Raw genomic sequence first — 17439 nt, 5'->3', positions numbered from 1 at the left:
ACTCCTCCCCTAAGGCTTGATATCATAATACCTTGTACGTTATAGCAACGATTATGGTTGTGATTGAACATGAGGGCAAGGACTGTGCCTGCTGCTGCTGCTCAGCCCTGTATTCCCAGTGCCTAGACCAGCACCTGGAAAAAAGCACAAACAAATATATATTGAATGATTTAGATGAATAATTAAATGACCCAGCTGATATTTGAATGAATGAGTGCATAGACGGGAACTGTAAGAAATGATTATAAGAAAGGTCATGGCTTAAACCAATTCTCATTGAAAACATGCTTATCTCATTTGCTGCACATAATCATTATAATGAACATCATTTGATTTGTTTTTTTTAAAATAAGATATTTGGTTGATAACTTATGTAACTTTCAATTTGTAACCATGAAATTGGGTCTTCAACTTTAGGCTACATAACAGTGTCCCATACAAAACCCACAAATAATACTGAACTTCCCTACTGACCTTTAACAGTCCAGATTTCTACTTTTATTTCTACCTATGTGGGTGCAAATCTCTGTCCTCCATGTGGGCAGTAGCAGAGGTCCTAGGTGAGGTTGCAGGCCTCGTCACCTAGAGCTGACTTAACTGCTGCTCTTGCTTGGGTCAATGGCATTTCTGCTAATGGATTCCCTGTTGACCCAACCTCATTCCCAAGACCCTTCTCTCCCACCCATCTCCATGCTAAAGAATGGAAAAGCTATCTACCTGCTTTCTCAGCCTCCCTCAAAGCTAGTCTTTGCTTTGAGGCTGAGCTGGGAGAATGAGATACAAGAAGACCTTTTGTTGGTTGTTAGCATTCCTGACAAAAGGGACCAATGTTTCTAATGGCAACATCTTTTTTTTTTTGCCTTGAATGTGGACATGACAGGTAGAGACGTAGCAAACATCTTGCAATAGTGGGGCAATAAGCTAACGCTCTAAGGATAGTGGAGCAGATGGTAAAAAGAGCCTGGGTTCTTAACATAGTGACCAGCTCTGGACATTATCACAAAATAAGAAATCCTAAGGTAGGCAAGGTAAATCGCTGCTTGTTTAAGCCTGCATTAGTTGGTCTTGCTATTAATTGCAGCCCAAAGCATACCTCACTGTTAGAGCTAAATAGGCTACTTTTAGTCTGCTTCTTAATCTAAATCTAGCTATACCCTTTATCTAAATCTAATCTTAGTCTAAATCTAAACTTAATTTAAATATAAATACTTTAAGAAGGGGCCCTTCTGATGAGATCACAAACAGCCATTTATGAAGACACTATTCGAGATATTTATAAATCTAAGAATGACTTGGCCCTTTCATCTTACTTCGTGGCAAAAAAATAAGCCTCCTGCTATGTCTCTCAGATTTTATCACATAAAAAACTTTCAGGAATGTGACTCATTTTTCAGAAAAGGAGAAATAACTCTTTTCTCAACTTCTAGTTGGTCTAAAACCTAGGCACTACCTCCACTTTAATGTCCAAGTTATTTTGGAATTAACTAATTAATAACATATATATCAGCAAACAATGTTTAACATTCAGGCACCTATGCTGTGATTATATAACACGTGGGATGTGTAGAACAGCAAATCTTTTGGCCCGTTATACAACTTTAAATGAACTCATTCAGACTATGGTTATTAAATACTAAATGAAAATGCAGAAATACTTCCAAATTCACCTTATGCAAAGCCTCCGAAACGCTTAGCTCTTTTCATCTCTAGGAATTAGGGGAGCCTACAGCTTAGACTCAAACTCACAGAGTGAGTCCTTCCTCCTCAGTCTCTTCTCTCTCCTTGCCTTTTCCCTCAAAGCCCAATGTTAATAGGTTGCACATGCCATTAACTGAGCCTCCGTTCCTACCCAGTCAGCACTGCCAAGATGCCTTGACTTTCAGCGTGTCTCCCCAGTTCCTGGCTTTGGTTTCACGTGCTCTGCTCTGAAGCACTCTCACATGAAACCAGGATGATCTGCAGGGCAGCACTGTGGAAAATGTGAAACATCAGGCATACGGTAGATTTTTCAAATCTGGACTCAAATCAAAACTTGGCTTGTTTGCTGTCTGGCTGATAAGGATGGATGAGAGATGAAGACTTTGCTTTGCTGTTTCCACCGCAGAATCTGAGCATTCATCTTAAAAGGGACATTTCAGATGAAAGAGGTAATTAAGCTGGACAGTCTTTTGTTTTCTACCCTGCTGGGAATCACTGCTAATGTAGGAGCTGCCTGGATGATTAGATGGGCCAGGGGCTGGAGATGGGGAGGAGGCAGGCGCAGAGCAGCTGGATCTCAGTCTCCAAACCTGTCAAGGCCTTGGGAAAGTACTGACTGCACTCTGTCTGTGGCAGGGAAACCGTGCCTGTCAGTGGTGGCTGCCTCCCTCGAGAGGGAAGGGAGTGATTCAGCTGAAAACTGGCCTCATCTGTCTTGAGCAAGCCTACTGTTCTTAGGCCACTCACAGCTGGTTTTTTGGTCAGAAAAATTCTTGCTTTTGAACTTTCAAGATGTGTAGGGTTGTATAGGGTATTTTCATGAGTTTGTGGTGTGTCTGCTTTGCCTCTGCAGAGGCAAGATGTCACATCTGTCATGTCTGTTTAGGGTTTTACAGTCTCTTATTGATTATTCTTTACAGACCCCAGGAGGGAACTGGGCTCTCTAAGCATGAACTGGCAAGCTCACGCTCATTTAGCTCACCTGAGTGCATTGGGGCTTTTTTGATTCTGACATTCTTTCCTTTGTATAGTTTGGGGGTGACTGATTTTACCAGATTCTGTTTTGGTGGCCCATTCATATTTAATAGTATTTTGGAAATCACTAATTCTGACCATGACCCTTAAAAAGAGATACAATTTATATCACAACCTAGAACCTCTTCTAAACCTTTTTACGGGCAGTGTACTCTGATAGTTTCTGCTTTATTCCATTTTATTTTTTTAAAATGCTGATCGTGACTACTAAATTTATTTCATGACTAAGTTACACGTTGCAGTTTATTTATTTTTTATTTTAATTTTTGTTGGCTTAGAGTTGATTTACAGTGCTGTGTTACTTTCAGCTGTACAGCAAAGTGAATCAGTTATACATCTCCACATCTCCACTCTTTTTGAGATTCTTTTCCCATATAGGTCATTACACAGTATTGAGTAGAGTTCCCTGTGCTCTACCGTAGGTCCTTATTAGTTATCTATTTTATATATAGTAGCAACTTGCAGTTTAAAAAACGTTGGGATATCATAACCAATTTCAAAGGACAAATGGCATCTACCATGCTGAAAGGAATGGTGTAACTCTAAATTCATGGGTGTTAAAAATTATCCATGCTACCTGTGGTAGACAAAGCTCTAGGATGGCCCCCAGTGATTCCTGCCTCCTGGTAGTCTGAATATAGACTGGGCCCACTGACTTGAAACTGCTTAATAGAATACGGTAAAAGTGACGGGATGTCATTTTTGTGGTTGGCTTACAGAAGACTGTGACTACCTTCTTGCTCACCCTTACTCTCGTGCTAGCACTCTCTCTCTGGCTCTTCCCACAGGCTTTCTCTAATCAATTAAGTTGGAGAGGTCCATGCGGCAAGGAACTGAGGTGGCTTCTGACCAGTTGCAGATCATGCCCCAGTTGAACCTTTAGATGAGACCACAGTCCCAACCCACACCTTGATTGCAGTCTTGTGTGAGACCCAGCTAAAAGTACCTGAATTCCTGGCCTGCAGGAACTGTAAGATAATGAATAGTTGTGTAAGTTTGGGGGGCAATTTGTTAGGCAGCTATAGATAACTAATACACTATCTCTTAGTGAAACATAAGATTGGCGTCTGCACTCTTGGTTTTGAAACAGTGTCCAGTTGCCATCATGTACACAATGAAAAAGACATTCAGAGCTCTGTCTTTGCTTTGATATACAACACTAGCCTAGTCATTGACAAAGAAGCTTTTGAAACTTGCTTCTGAAAGCCAGTGATTAAAGACTCCTTCAGCACCAACAAGATGGAAAACTTTAGAGTTATTGTCATCTTAGTGTTAAGCACTATTTTATTACAGGAGCACTCTAGTTGAGAATATTTGGAGAAAGACCATGTTAAATTGCTTGATTTGACAAAAGAGGGTTTTCTGAACTATGCAGGACGAGACATTTACGAATAACCCCATTGTCCAGAGTCGCATCGTGTACATACTTCCAAATGCTAAAAAATGCCACAGGGCTCAGTCCTCAGGTACCTTCTCTTTTCCACCTACGTTCACTACCTGAGTGATCTCAGTCAGTCTCATGGGTCTAAATATCATTGAAATGCTGATAAAAACCTAAAAATATGTCTCAAGCTTCAACTTTTCCCTTGAATCCCAGATTTCTCTCTCCAACTGCCTACTCAACATCTCCATTTGGACGTCTAATAGGCATCTCACACTTAACACATCCATCTTCAAATCCTCACCCCCTTCTCACTTTCTTTCCTCTCAAAAAATGACAGTTCCACCCTTTGGTTCTTATGCCAAAAAATCTTAGAGTTATTCTTGTCTCTTGTCTTTCTCTCACAACCTACATCTAATCCTTTAGCAAGTTCCATTAGTTCTTCCTTGAAAATAATCCAGGACCTGGCTGCTTCTCAGACCTCCGGTCCAAGTCTTTAAAGAGCCTTCCTAGATGGTTTTCCCACTTCTGCCTTTGCCCCATATAGCCCGTTCTTAACATGGCATCCAAGGGGATGTAATTAAAACAGAAGTTGGGTCCTGCACCCCTGCTCAAAACATGGCAATGGCTCTATCTCACTTGGAGTAGAAGCCCAAGTCCTTACAAATGGCCCGTGGTGCCTGATTTAAACTGCCCCTCCTTTCTCTCAGGCCTTAACTGCTGCCACTCTGCCCTCTCCCTAGCTGCAGTCATGCTGGCCTCTTCTTTGCAAGTTTCCATTGTTGCCGTGAATGCTTTTTTCTTCAGATATCCACATGGATCGTATTTTCAGTTCTTTCGGGTCTTTGCTCAAATACTAGTAGGTCTACCTTGACCACCTTTTTATAAATTGTAGTCACCTGTCCTGTGCTCCCAGAAACCGCTATCCGTCTTCCTCATTGTATTTTATTTTTCCATATCACGTCCACCTGCCATAACACACACTTTACCTTCAAACGCCATACACACCTACATTATTGTCTGTTTCCCAGCACTACAACCTGAGCTCCATGCGGGCAAACATTGTCTGTATGCTCAGAGCCTAGAAGAGTACTTGGTTCAGACTAGACATCACTAACTGTTCGCTGAATGAATGGATGAAGCTCTTTTCTCCCAGCCATTCTTTGCTTTTCTATTCACATTACAGGTATTCATCTGGTACTCCCTGAGCACCAAATGCTCAAGGGAATCCAGCGTAGAGACTGGTCATGGAGAGAACAGTTACACATTTTGTCTTTAATTGCACATCACACTTGTGTGAAGTCTGATTTCCTGTAGGCATGGCCTTATTTATTTCAGCTTTGGCCTTATACACTGGTGATAGTTTAAGCAACTGTAAGGGGAAAAAAAACACATCTGGGGTCACAATGGTCTAAAAGAAGAATATTGAATTCAATGGAGATCTAGTCCGTGATTAATAAGAGCAATATTTCTGCATGCAGGAGGCATGAATACACATTAGAAGCAAGTTAGTCAGAATAAGGAATAATAAACCGTTGAGAACTGGGATTTAGAATCTTTTTCGTTTCTGACTCATCCTTAGACTTTGAACAAAAATCTCATGACACCCCATCATTAGCACATAGTGACAGTCTTAAAATATGTATATGCCTTTTCCCCCTAGACAGGACTGTTTATAAATACTAGAATTGATTAATATCAAAAGACCTGCCCACATAATGGAAAGGAATGCTGCAGAGAGAAGCCAGAAGCCATGGACACTGCAGCTTGCATTCTTTTCTGAAGGCATCATGCTTTAGGGGAGGAACAAAGGCCCGTTTGCTGAATTAGGGTTGGGGTGGCAGTCAGAACTTCAAATTTCTTGGCATTCGCTAGTTTGAGGCGTAACTTTCTGAATACTTGAACGCAATTACATGTGGTTTCTTAAAAGAGCTTCAAACAAAGCAAATTATTTAAGGAATGTCTGTCCTAAAGGACATATCATTTAGACAAACTATGCTTTAGTCCCTCCAGACCTGAATATACCTGATGCTTTAGTCCCTCCAGACCTGAATATGCCATGAAAGAGACTTTTTCATGAATTGCTGGAATTTTCAACAACACAAAAGACAATAATCCTGGGAACTCAAATTTCTGCTGACTCATGGTATCCAAACTGCCCCAAATGTTCCTTACCAATAGTTCTCTTAAATGCATCATTTCAAAGCAAAAATCGGCTTTGAAAACATGCAACCAGACCTCATTTACCAGGGAGTCTGAGAGAAAGCACGTGGGGCCAGTGTGCAGGCGTGGTGAGCATATTTTAGGAATTTTCGTAAAAAGAGATGTGTAATAGTACAGTATTTCATGTATGTAATCACCTGGAAAGGGGCTAATTTGGGTGTTTAGAAATGTATAGATTTTCTTTTCCAACCTGTGCCTCATTCTTAATAATATTAATATCTAATATCTATTGAGCACTTTATACATCTAGGTAAAGTGCTTTAGACAGATTACCTCACTAATTCTTACGGCAGCTCTATGAGATAGAAATATTATTATTCCTATTTTGCATGAGGAAAATGGGGAGTAGAAGATTAAGTCATTGCCCAATTTAGTCTACTTTGTAGTCTGTGGGACCAGTTCGTACTCTGGTCTATATGACTGGAGTCCCTGCTGCTCAAGTCCCAGCAAGCCCCCTTGGGCCCACTGCCCTCTCTGTCATCCAAGATAATTGCGTTGAGCTACTTAATAGCACTGCTGCAGCCCCCTCTCTCCCAGGAGGGTCTGGCTGGAGCCAATTCTGTGAGGTTCCACCGTCAGGAAATTGTTGGTGGTCCATCTCCAAGTGCACCTCTTTGCTGTACCTTTAACCTGATGATATGGCCGGCAGCCGGCTTTAAAAAGTGGGGCCGGAGCCAACACTTGTCAGAGGCCTATATGGTTTGGGAATACTGTTTCTGAGGATGAGATTAGATCCTTAAGGATTTATTCTAATACTTTGCTTTCCCAAAGCACAGTCCTGTGGTTTCATACCCCTTTCTACTTCCCCAGAGGTCATTCCTTTTCTACTGTTTGTGGCCCACATGGGTTATGGGCTGACTCGGGGGCTTAGAACAGTAGTGGAAGGCCGGCTGGGTGGGTCCACGTGGCTGGACGGAGTGTGGCCTGAACCTCTCTGACTACAGGAAGGAGGAACAGAGGAGAGAGTGGCTTTCTACCTCTAGCTCCACCCTCTCGGCCCACACCCTCTCCAGAGCTGTCATTGCCGTGGCTTTTCTCTCCCCTCTGAAGTTGTGGTCACTCTGACGCGCAGTTAAGGGCAGCCAACAGGAGCCCCAAAATTTAGCCAAACCAATTCTGTCTCCTTCAGAAAATTAGCTACTGGCAGTTTCAAAGCTGCACTCCTTCTCTTACAGAGCTCTGATTTATTCCCGAGTGTCTCTTCCAACCAGCTATAGGAAATACCTCTTCTTTCAAGTCATGGTCTGCGTGGAGGACAAGAGGCCAGGGATGCCCTCCGGGAGAATTGGAGGGCTCCGGCGAGGGGTCAGCCTCTTTCCCTGTGACACAGAGGGCTGCCGAGGCATTTACACAGTTCTCTGGGGTGGTTCCATCTGAGTTAGAATGCCTTGACAGGGCAGGTGGCAAAAGCATTTCTTGCTTCAAGAAATATTCAATCCAGATAAGGTAGAAGGAACTACCCCCAGAAGCAAAATATAAGCAGGTGAGAAAACGCAGTGCCTCTTCCCAATCTATCCCACGTGGGAGCCAGGGAGCAGAGGACACTCTCTCCCCTCATTTACAAGCCTTCAGACGCACAAGGATTAAAGGCCTGGCTGACAAAAGCAGAGGGATTAGGTGCTTCCTCGGGAATCCTTCTTTGAGCATTTAACAGCCAATCTGGTTTTATTTTCCCATGATGGGGCTTAAATGCAATACAGAAGGCAAGGCTGCAGTCCACAGACCTCCACCTATGGCTCCTCTCACATCTGAGGCATTACTTGCTTGTGTGTTACACCTAGATCTCACGTCAGCAGAAGAAAGTACATCTCTGAGGCAAGACTCAGATGGTGCACTGAATGACTGAGCCGGCCCCGCACCCATCAACGTCACCCTTATCCTCTCTCAGCCTGGGTGACCACGCTTCGAGCAGAGCCAGCCCTCGCAGACACGGAAGCATGAGGAGCTTAAGGCCAGCTGGGTGGGGCAGTCCTCAGAAAGGGCATGGCCAATGACAAAGAAACGCCACACGCCTCCACTTCCAGAAGAGAGAAACAACACAGCCTGCAACTGATGTCCTAGTAGAACCGTATGCAAAAACATCAACGTCAAAGGGGGAAATAACGTCCTTCTATGTCTTCTTTAGGTGGGAAAGAAGACCACCATTACTGTACCCTTGTGACTTGTGACCTGCCCCTCACTGAGTGGTGGTGCTGGGACGTGAGGGAAGGTCCGCAGCATGGCACTCTCTTGCCGCCGCACAGATTCCTGGCTTCAGGTTCAAACTCTGGAACATCCACCTCGACCTTCCTCTTTTTTGGCAGAAACAATTGGGCCTCTCTTTTCTGGCATAACAAGTTCCACGCTCCCCTTTTCACCCCAATCCCTGCCCTTGGAGGGAGTCCCTGCAGACTTCCTGACTCCAGTGGTACCAGGACTGGACTAAAGGGCCCCTCCCTTGGCAGCCTCAGGGACTCCCTCAGCTAGGCGGGGTCCCTTCATTTCTCGAAGCGTCTCCATCAGTGAGGGCCAACTGGGCTGGAGCTGCACTGAGGGGTGGAGATCCAGTCTTTCTGGGTCATCACCTCATTGCTTCAGGTGAGGAGTTACTTCATGGGTCTGCAACCCAAGGCTGCACATTGGAGTAGCCTGGGGAGCTTTTCAAAGCTACCATTGCCTGAGCCCCGGCCAGCCCTTTTCAATCAGAATATCTGGAGCTCCAGCTGGGAAAGGTGGTTTGTAAATGCTCTCCCGGTGATTCTAAAGTTCAGCCAGCGTTGAGAACCAATGATTTACTCTCTTCTCATCCACACCATCTTGTTCAATCTGTTAGGACACAGGGCTTGAGCTTACTCATCCACTCTCTGGCTTCAGATGCTAAAATAAGTAATAAATTTACCAAGGGGGAGCCCAGCCAGGAGACACAGTAAGGTGGGAAGGGAGGAAGAGTTATGCTCCCACAGCTTCACCCTCCCGTGGCCAGACCTACGTAACTGAGAGGGTCTGCTCCTGTAGGCATTTTCTTTTATCCTGGAAATATCTGACGTTTGCAGGATATCCTCCAACCTCATGCATTCAGTTCTCCCTGCAAACCCTTTGAAAAATCAATCTTCTTAAAAAGAAAAAAGCCACCCCACTTGGACTAGCTTCTTACCCCGTGACTCATCCAGAGGGACAGGCACCCATCAGTTCAGGAGACTGGGCAGGAGCTGCCACGGGTAAAGTGACATCAGGGTCGCCTCTTCCTTTGCTCACAAGCTGCTTGGATCGAACAGATTCTCCCAGAAGACATCCGGAGGGGTGGGCCATGGTCCCCGGAGTGGTTCTAGCCTTAACCTCTGCTGTGACATCTCCAGGAGTGTCTCCAATCTAGCGCAGGGGAGGAAAGCATCCTTCTTTTAAACAGTATAAGAGGCACAGTGAGAACCCGATTCCAATAATGCAAAGAATCAAATTGGTTGAAACTCGGATCGGTGCTCATTAAACTTGCTCCGACTCTTAGACAACCACAGATAATATCAGACCAACGTTACTCTGTTTTTCTTTATCCTCCTCAACCCCAAGTCTCTTCGCTGAGACAACTGTTCCCAAGAAATAAGGTCATGCTGAATTTCAGATGGAGCATTTAGATTCTGTGGGCTTTAAAAGTGCCCCCAGATCTCTTGAATGAATCCAGTTTATTTGGCCACATGTTTTCGGGCTGAGTTCGTGAAATCACAGCAAACTTCATCCTGAATTCTGTAATCTCGTTGTCTGGAGCTTCCAGTTCTGATAAAGCTCATCGCTGTCATTCGCTAGCAATGCTGGTGCCGGGTCACAGCAATTATGGGCAAATGTCAGTTTCCAAGTCTGCCAGCGCGGGTTAAATTGTACGTGGTTGAAAATAACAGCAAGGCACCTGTTCTGTCCCTTGGGGTGGGGACCCACCCACAGGGGCATGTGTGGCTGCAGGGAAGTGGGTGCTGCCTGATGGGGTCTGACCCCAGAAACGCTCACCCGGCTAAAGGTGCTGGAAGAGCCGCAGTCCCTTGAAGCCAGGGACTGAGGCACCCACTTCTGGCAGGTGTTCTCACTCAAAACTTCGTCAGAAAGGACTAGTTTCAGAATTTAAGAATGGACTGTGTGTTAGTTTGCTAGGGCTGCCATAACAAAGTACCATGGATTGGGTGGCTTCAACAACAGAAACAGTCTTGCAGTTCTAGAGGCCAGAGGTCCAAGTTCTAGGTCTCCACGGGCTCGTTTCCTTCTGAGGGCTGTGAGGGGGCATCTGTTCCAGGTCACTCTCCTTGGCCTTAGATGGACGCTTCCTCCTATGTTTCTTCACATCCCTTTTCTCTATGGGTGTCTGTCCCTGTGTCCAGATTTCCCCTTTTTATAAGGACACCAGTCGTATTGGACTAGGGCCCACCCTCATGACCTCATTTTAACCTGATGACCTCTGTAAGGACTATCTCCAAATAGGGTCATATTCTGAGGTGCTGGGATTAAGGCTACAACACATCTTTTTGGTGTGTGTAAGGGTGGGGGGCACAATTCAACCCATCACAGACAACAACTAAACTGGAATCCAATAAGAAAAGCTCACATTCCCTGAGCATTTCTGCTCTGCATGCGGCATTGCTCCGAGCGCTTTATGCCGATTAATTATAGGGCCGTGAGAATTCAATTCAGTACCATTTGAATCCAAATTTTAGAACTGAAGAAACTGAGTCATGACAGAGTTCAGCACTGTGCCCAAGCTGGCACTGCTCAAAGCAGAGGCAGAACTCAAAAACTGGTTCCAGGCTGGGTCCTGGCAACTACTCCTGTGCAGCCACCGTGTTTGGTGTTCGTGGTGGCCAGGAGAACGTGCCTCACTGACCTCCCTCTGGAGGGAATGTAACTGACCAAGGGCCCAGCTGCTGCCCTCTGAGATCCTGCCCCACCTTTGCACTGAGGTCACGCTTCCCCCTGGCGCCCTGGTCAGTGCCCATTCCCTGGCGTCGTTTGACTCCTGTGGCAGCCAGAGTGGGGCTTGTGGCCTCCCCACCAGACCTTCCTTATGCCACCTGCCCCCTGCCTGCCCCTCTCCTGCCCTCAGGGTCAGGCCTGCATCATCGTCTGACAGCGGTGTTCCCAGCTGTCTCCAGCTACCCCCTCATACATCCTGGCGTGTCTGGTCCTGTCTTGGAGGTCCTGGATGAACACAATATTCTATCTAATTCAAAAGCTTCAGAAAGTATAGCTTCAAATTCATTTAGCTCGTCTGTGTTTTTAAAACTATAACATTAATTATGTATAGCTGATTCACTTTGTTATACAGCAGAAACTAACACACCATTGTAAAGCAATTATACTCAATAAAGATGTTAAAAAAAAAAAATAATCCAATAGAGGGACTTCCCTGTGGTGCAGTGGATTAGACCCCGTGCTCCCAATGCAGGGGCCCGGGTTTGATCCCTGATCGGGGAACTAGATCCCACATGCATGCTGCAACTAAGAGTCCACACACGACAACTAAGAGTTCACATGCCACAACTAAGGAGCCAGTGAGCCACAACTAAGGAGCCCGCCTGCTGTGACTAAGACCCAGCACAACCAAATAAATATTAAAAAAAAACCTATAACACAAAAAAATCAATAAACCCACTGTGTTTTTCACAGTTAGTGATGCTGTCAGATGCATTTCTGTTTAGGGTTCAGGAAATTGATGTCATTTATGCAGTTTTAATGTGGTTCCATTTTGTCCTTGCCGAAACACAGAGTCCCCAGGACCCAGCACAGAGTAAGCCCTCAGCAGTGGACTGACAGACTGACCTCAGGGGTAGAAGACCTTTTTGTCCCCTGACATTCTCTACAATGAGCTTGGCTGCAGGAGGGAAGCAGACCCTCCAAGGCAGGAGGTGGGAGGAGAAAGCAGACCAGGGTGACGGTGAGGCCCTGACTGTGTTACCTGCACACCTGCCCCTTCCTGAAAGCCGGGCACCAGCCCAATGTGTCTGGTTGCACTTGGAGATGGCAGAGGTTCTTGTGGATTCAGAAGGAGGTCGGTTAAGTCTTAGAGGCAGGAACACTGGTCCCTGGTAACCTTTTAGCCTGGGTGGTTATATTATTAAATAATGAATCACACCCCTTTCCTCTTTTCTTTTTACCAGCTGAACCATTCACCTTGCTAGTAACCCCCTCATGCTAGGTCAGGGCCTTTGGTTAGCTAGTTAGCTGTCCAGCGGGCATTGAATTTCTCTAGGCCTCAGGCTCCCCTTTTGCAGTTAAACTGAACTGAATTCCAGATGAGAAGGTAGGGATGAGTGATCTCTAGGGTCCTTCTCTGGGCGAATGGTCTCTGAAGTGCCCATCTTGGCACGAATACTGATCAGCCCAGATAAATCTATAGGGTGTCCACAGGATAGAGAATGTCTTCCAGCAGTGCATCATTTCTGCTATTTTCTACCCCAGAAAAATCACACAGTGAACCCCTTACTCTCTGGGCTATTCCCACCACAAGTGGGGATATTTGACCCAGAGAAGAGAGGTAATATCCATTTCTTTATGAGCTTTGTGGCGGATCTCACCTTACTGGCTGGTTGGGCTAATGCAGGTGTTTATCATAAATACTGTTGTTTAAAATTTCAGAAGGAATACCTTGAGGAGCAGTATATCTGAAACTCTAGATTCATATAATCTGTTATTATAGTGTCCTGTTGAATCTTCCCTCTGTGTGTTTTTTTTTTTTTTTTTTTTTTTTTTTTTTTTTGCGGTACGCGGGCCTCTCACTGTTGTGGCCTCTCCCGTTGCAGAACACAGGCTCCAGACGCGCAGGCTCAGCGGCCATGACTCACGGGCCCAGCCGCTCCGTGGCATGTGGGATCTTCCCAGACCGGGACACGAACCCGTGTCCCCTGCATCAGCAGGTGGACTCTCAACCACTGCGCCACCAGGGAAGCCCTTCCCTCTGTGTTTAAAAACTTAATCTAGCAGTGGCTTTTTGAGTTCATGAGACCATCTCAGGAGTTTTTAAAGCAGGGCACGAAGCTGCTAGAAACTGGCTCCCTGACCAGCATGAACATATGTGGGGCAGCTTTGATGTGACTGATGGGATAGTGTTTGCTGATAGGGCCTGCTAATGATCCAGAGAGATGATGTCATTCTTGGCAGGGCCCAGAAAGAGCAACAAGAGGCCAACAGCTCCCCTTGGCTGCGAAAAGCCCCTTTAGGGCTCCTTGACTTCGCTGTTGCTGAGCAGATGAGATTGCAAAGTTCTGTGAGCCCAGCTGAGACACCTTACAGCCTGGGGATGGGAGTTTTTGTCAGGAAAGCTTGGGTCACTAGCTGGTTTACATAAATCCCTGAGAAAGGTTTACACTGCCTTTGAAACTACTCCCTGGAGTGGAGGTTTAGCATAGAGCTCGGAGAGAATTAACTCCTGGGGAGACAGTCCTTTGAGCTAGAATTGCCTCACCCCCGTGGGGAGAGATTGAAGCTCTTCTAACTCTTCAAGTCTCTCCTGATTTTGGATGGCCAAGGAAGGGGTAGGCACAGCACTCGGGGAGGGGAAGAGGAAACGTCATGGTACTTTCTAGAACTATAAAACAAACTCTACGCTCTTTCATAGAATGCATCCTTTTTTCCCCCTTTAATTTCTTGGATTCGCTTAAGCCAACCACCCAGGGAATCCTCATGTTTCCAAGTGAAGATACTAACCAGTGGTCTCCCCTAACACAGTCTGGTCCTGGTGATACATGCCACCAGGGTCAGCAGACAACCCCCCAACTGGTCTGGCACCTCCCGTGTGCCTGCAGCCCAAACTCTTTGACCCTTTAAGGCAGATGCTTGCCCTGCTGTAATAACCCCATAGAGCCCTATCTGTGCTTGCTGGGGAAGCCCCGAGGAAAATTTGGTTCCTTGATGAACAGCATTCACCACAGAATGGAGGACCCAGTCTGCAAGGAACTTGGTGAAAGCTGGGCTACTTTGACCATGATATTGCAAGTTGTTGGACTTTCTTCGAGGGGGTAGTAGTCTCTATGTTGGCTCCAAAAAGTGACTTATTTACCAAATTGCCTAGGAATGCAGGCCACTTGTACAATGACAAAACACACTCTTTACAGAATCGCTGGAGCATAAGAGGCTTTTATGTAGCTGGCGACATGCTTAGTGATTATTCTGCAGAAATTTTGCCAGTAAGGATACTTTTTTTTTTTTTTTTTTTTGCCGTATGCGGGCCTCTCACTATTGTGGCCTCTCCTGTTGTGGAGCACAGGCTCCGGACGCACAGGCTCAGCGGCCATGGCTCACGGGCCCAGCCGCTCCACGGCATGTGGGATCCTCCCGGACCGGGGCACGAACCCGTGTCCCCTGCATCGGCAGGCGGACTCTCAACCACTGCGCCACCAGAGAAGCCCAAGGATACTTCTTGATTGATGGAATAGATGCTGTTTAGCAGGCTTGGAAGTAGAGCAAATGCTGGTAAAGCAGATGATGTTTTCCAGTTGACTTTTATGATAATCAAGGCTCTGTTGCCATGGAAAAAATCCACCGGGATGCTGCCGTTGAAAACCTTTGGGGAGAAGACTGATGGTTAGTTCCAGCTCCATAGAGAGCAGCATTCATCCAGTCCCCACATACTCAGGGAGAGGCTACCATGTGCCCCACAGTGTCTTAGGAGCAGTGAGCACAGAGAACACAATTCTCTACTCTCACATTTTGGGAGGGAGAGATAGGCAATGACAGAAAATAGATAAACTATAGACTATGTCAGTTGGTGACAAATGCTACGGGGAAAACTAAAGCAGGGAATGGGGAGAGGGAGAGCTGAGGGGAGGTAGGAGAGGGCAGGGAAGTCTTCTCTGAAGGTGCCATTCAGACAAGGACCTGAAGGAAGGGAGGGCATATCCTCGTGGATACTGGGGATGGATAATCTGGGAAGAGATAGCAGCAAGTGCAAAGGCCCTGAGACAAACGTCTGGGGAGGGGGAGAAAGTATATAGGCCGGTGGGGCTGGCCTGTGATAAGCAATGGAGAGACGGGTGGGGAAGAGGTCAGAGGCAGCCAGACGCCAGGTTGTACAGGCCTCCTAGGGCCAGGCACCATCTACTTCCCCTTCCCTTCCCTTTGTGGTACAAACATCCATAATCCACCATCCTATAGACCCAGCTTCTCTTTCAAGCCATTGCTGACTCCTTTGGCCACAGCCATTCCTGAAGCCCCTTCCTGACATGGAGCCCTCATTACTTCCTAATTCTTCTGGTGCCGCCGCAATGAATTGTATCGTTTCCTGTGTATGTCTTCACCTCCCATCTAGATTCTTGCTCAGTCATGGTAAAGCCATGGGTAGCATTTTCCTTTATTTCCTATAACAGTTGGCACAGTCTTAGGTACCTTGGCAAGTGCAAAGAAAATACTTGTGACATGGAAACTCTGGCTCTACATTCAGAGCTTCAAGAACTTAAGTAGTGTTTTTCCTTTTTCCTGTCTGACTCAGAGAATGCTGTTTAGGGATTGTTTCTTCTTGTCTCCTAATCAATATTCTTGTTTTAAGTACAGTGGTCTAACACAAGGAATATTTCACCCTCAAATCCCAATATTACAGAGTTTTCAAAGTTTGCTACATTTGCCCTTCCTTGCTAAGTTATCATTGGAAAACAGTGCAAGTTTTTTCAAATAGTTCTCAATTTTCTCTGTGCTTAAAATATGAAATAGATTTTTACTCTACAAGTAGCTTTCCAACCAAAAAGATAATATTCTAAAGTTCTTGGGTACTGACTCTTAGTTTAGTGCAAGAGTGGGCAACTTTTCTGACGTGGAGTACCACATTCTGTACAGAGACCTCTTTTTTTTTTTTTTTACATCTTTATTGGAGTATAATTGCTTTCCAATGGTGTGTTAGTTTCTGCTTTATAACAAAGTGAATCAGCTATACGTATACATATATCCCGATATCCCCTCCCTCTTGCGTCTCCCTCCCACCCTCCCTATCCCACCCCTCTAGGTGGTCACAAAGCACCGAGCTGATCTCCCTGTGCTATGCGGCAGCTTCCCACTAGCTATCTATTTTACGTTTGGTAGTGTATATATGTCCATGCCTCTCTCTAGCTTTGTCACAGGTTACCCTTCCCCCTCCCCATATCCTCAAGTCCATTCTCTAGTAGGTGTACGGAGACCTCTTGACAAGCTTCCTGAAGGCAAGCATCTCACCTTGTTCACTGGGGATCCCCACTGTTCAGAGACCCAGGAAGGGCCCAGTAAGTGTCACTCTATACGTTCTTATTATCACCCCCATTTTGTAGGTGAGAAAGTTATAATTTAAGGTTGTAATTTGCTGAAGGTCACACAGATAATTAGTGGCAGATTCGAGACAATGGGTGACAAAAGTTGATTTGAATCAGTGTTCAGATTTACTGTTGGCAATCAGCATTTTGAACTGCAGAACAGGAGGTAAGACATTGTATCTAAACAACACGGCTCTTTGCCCTTTGTAAATTTGTCACATAACTCTGAGGGGGCAAATGGGGAAGCTTTGTGGCTCCCTGTCTGGTGGAGATCCTGAGCAGAGAGCAAGAGGGAGCGTACTGGACCGGATCTGGTACTGGGAAAGCACAGTAATGGCAATTAGAGAAAGTGCCTGGGAGGAGGGCAGGTGATGTGGGGCAGGGGGCTTATTTTTCCTGTGGTCAACAAAGTTGCCAGTTACTTCTTTCCTGAGTCCTATAATTTACAAGTTTGGATGAATCCTGCTAGATGGTAGGATAAAATCTGGATACAAATCAGCCACTTTGGGCTTCCCTGGTGGCCCAGTGGTTGAGAGTCTGCCTGCCGATGCAGGGGACACGGGTTCGTGCCCCGGTCCGGGAAGATCCCACATGCCGCGGAGTGGCTGGGCCTGTGAGCCATGGCCGCTGGGCCTGCGCGTCCGGAGCCTGTGCTCCGCAACGGGAGAGGCCACAGCAGTGATAGGTCCGCGTACCACAAAAAAAAAAAAAAAAAAAAAAAATCAGGCATTTTGGTCGAGGCGTAAGTGATTTCTGGTTACTGAGCACTAGGAGAGCACATCGTTACCCAGTCAGGAGCCAGGAGGAGAGATGAGTAGGGAGAAATAGTCCAGAAAGTCCTGCTTCGGGAGCAGCCTTCTCCTGGGAGAGAAGCTG

The 17439-nt window shown here is 45.9% G+C and overlaps 1 long non-coding RNA gene across 1 annotated transcript; it reads left to right on the top strand.

Annotated features, from left to right (window-relative positions):
- The first annotated feature begins 1845 nt into the window (after nt 1-1845).
- Nucleotides 1846-11909, top strand: LOC137221391 (uncharacterized). The gene is made up of 3 exons (XR_010941987.1): nt 1846-2147; nt 3522-3703; nt 8119-11909. It is a non-coding gene; the product is annotated as an uncharacterized lncRNA (long non-coding RNA).
- The last annotated feature ends 5530 nt before the right edge of the window (nt 11910-17439 follow it).

This window comes from Pseudorca crassidens, chromosome 3, assembly GCF_039906515.1.
Source record: "Pseudorca crassidens isolate mPseCra1 chromosome 3, mPseCra1.hap1, whole genome shotgun sequence".
Taxonomy (NCBI): domain Eukaryota; kingdom Metazoa; phylum Chordata; class Mammalia; order Artiodactyla; family Delphinidae; genus Pseudorca; species Pseudorca crassidens.
Note: the sequence above shows the minus strand (reverse complement) of the source record. Positions and strands in the feature narration are given on the sequence as shown.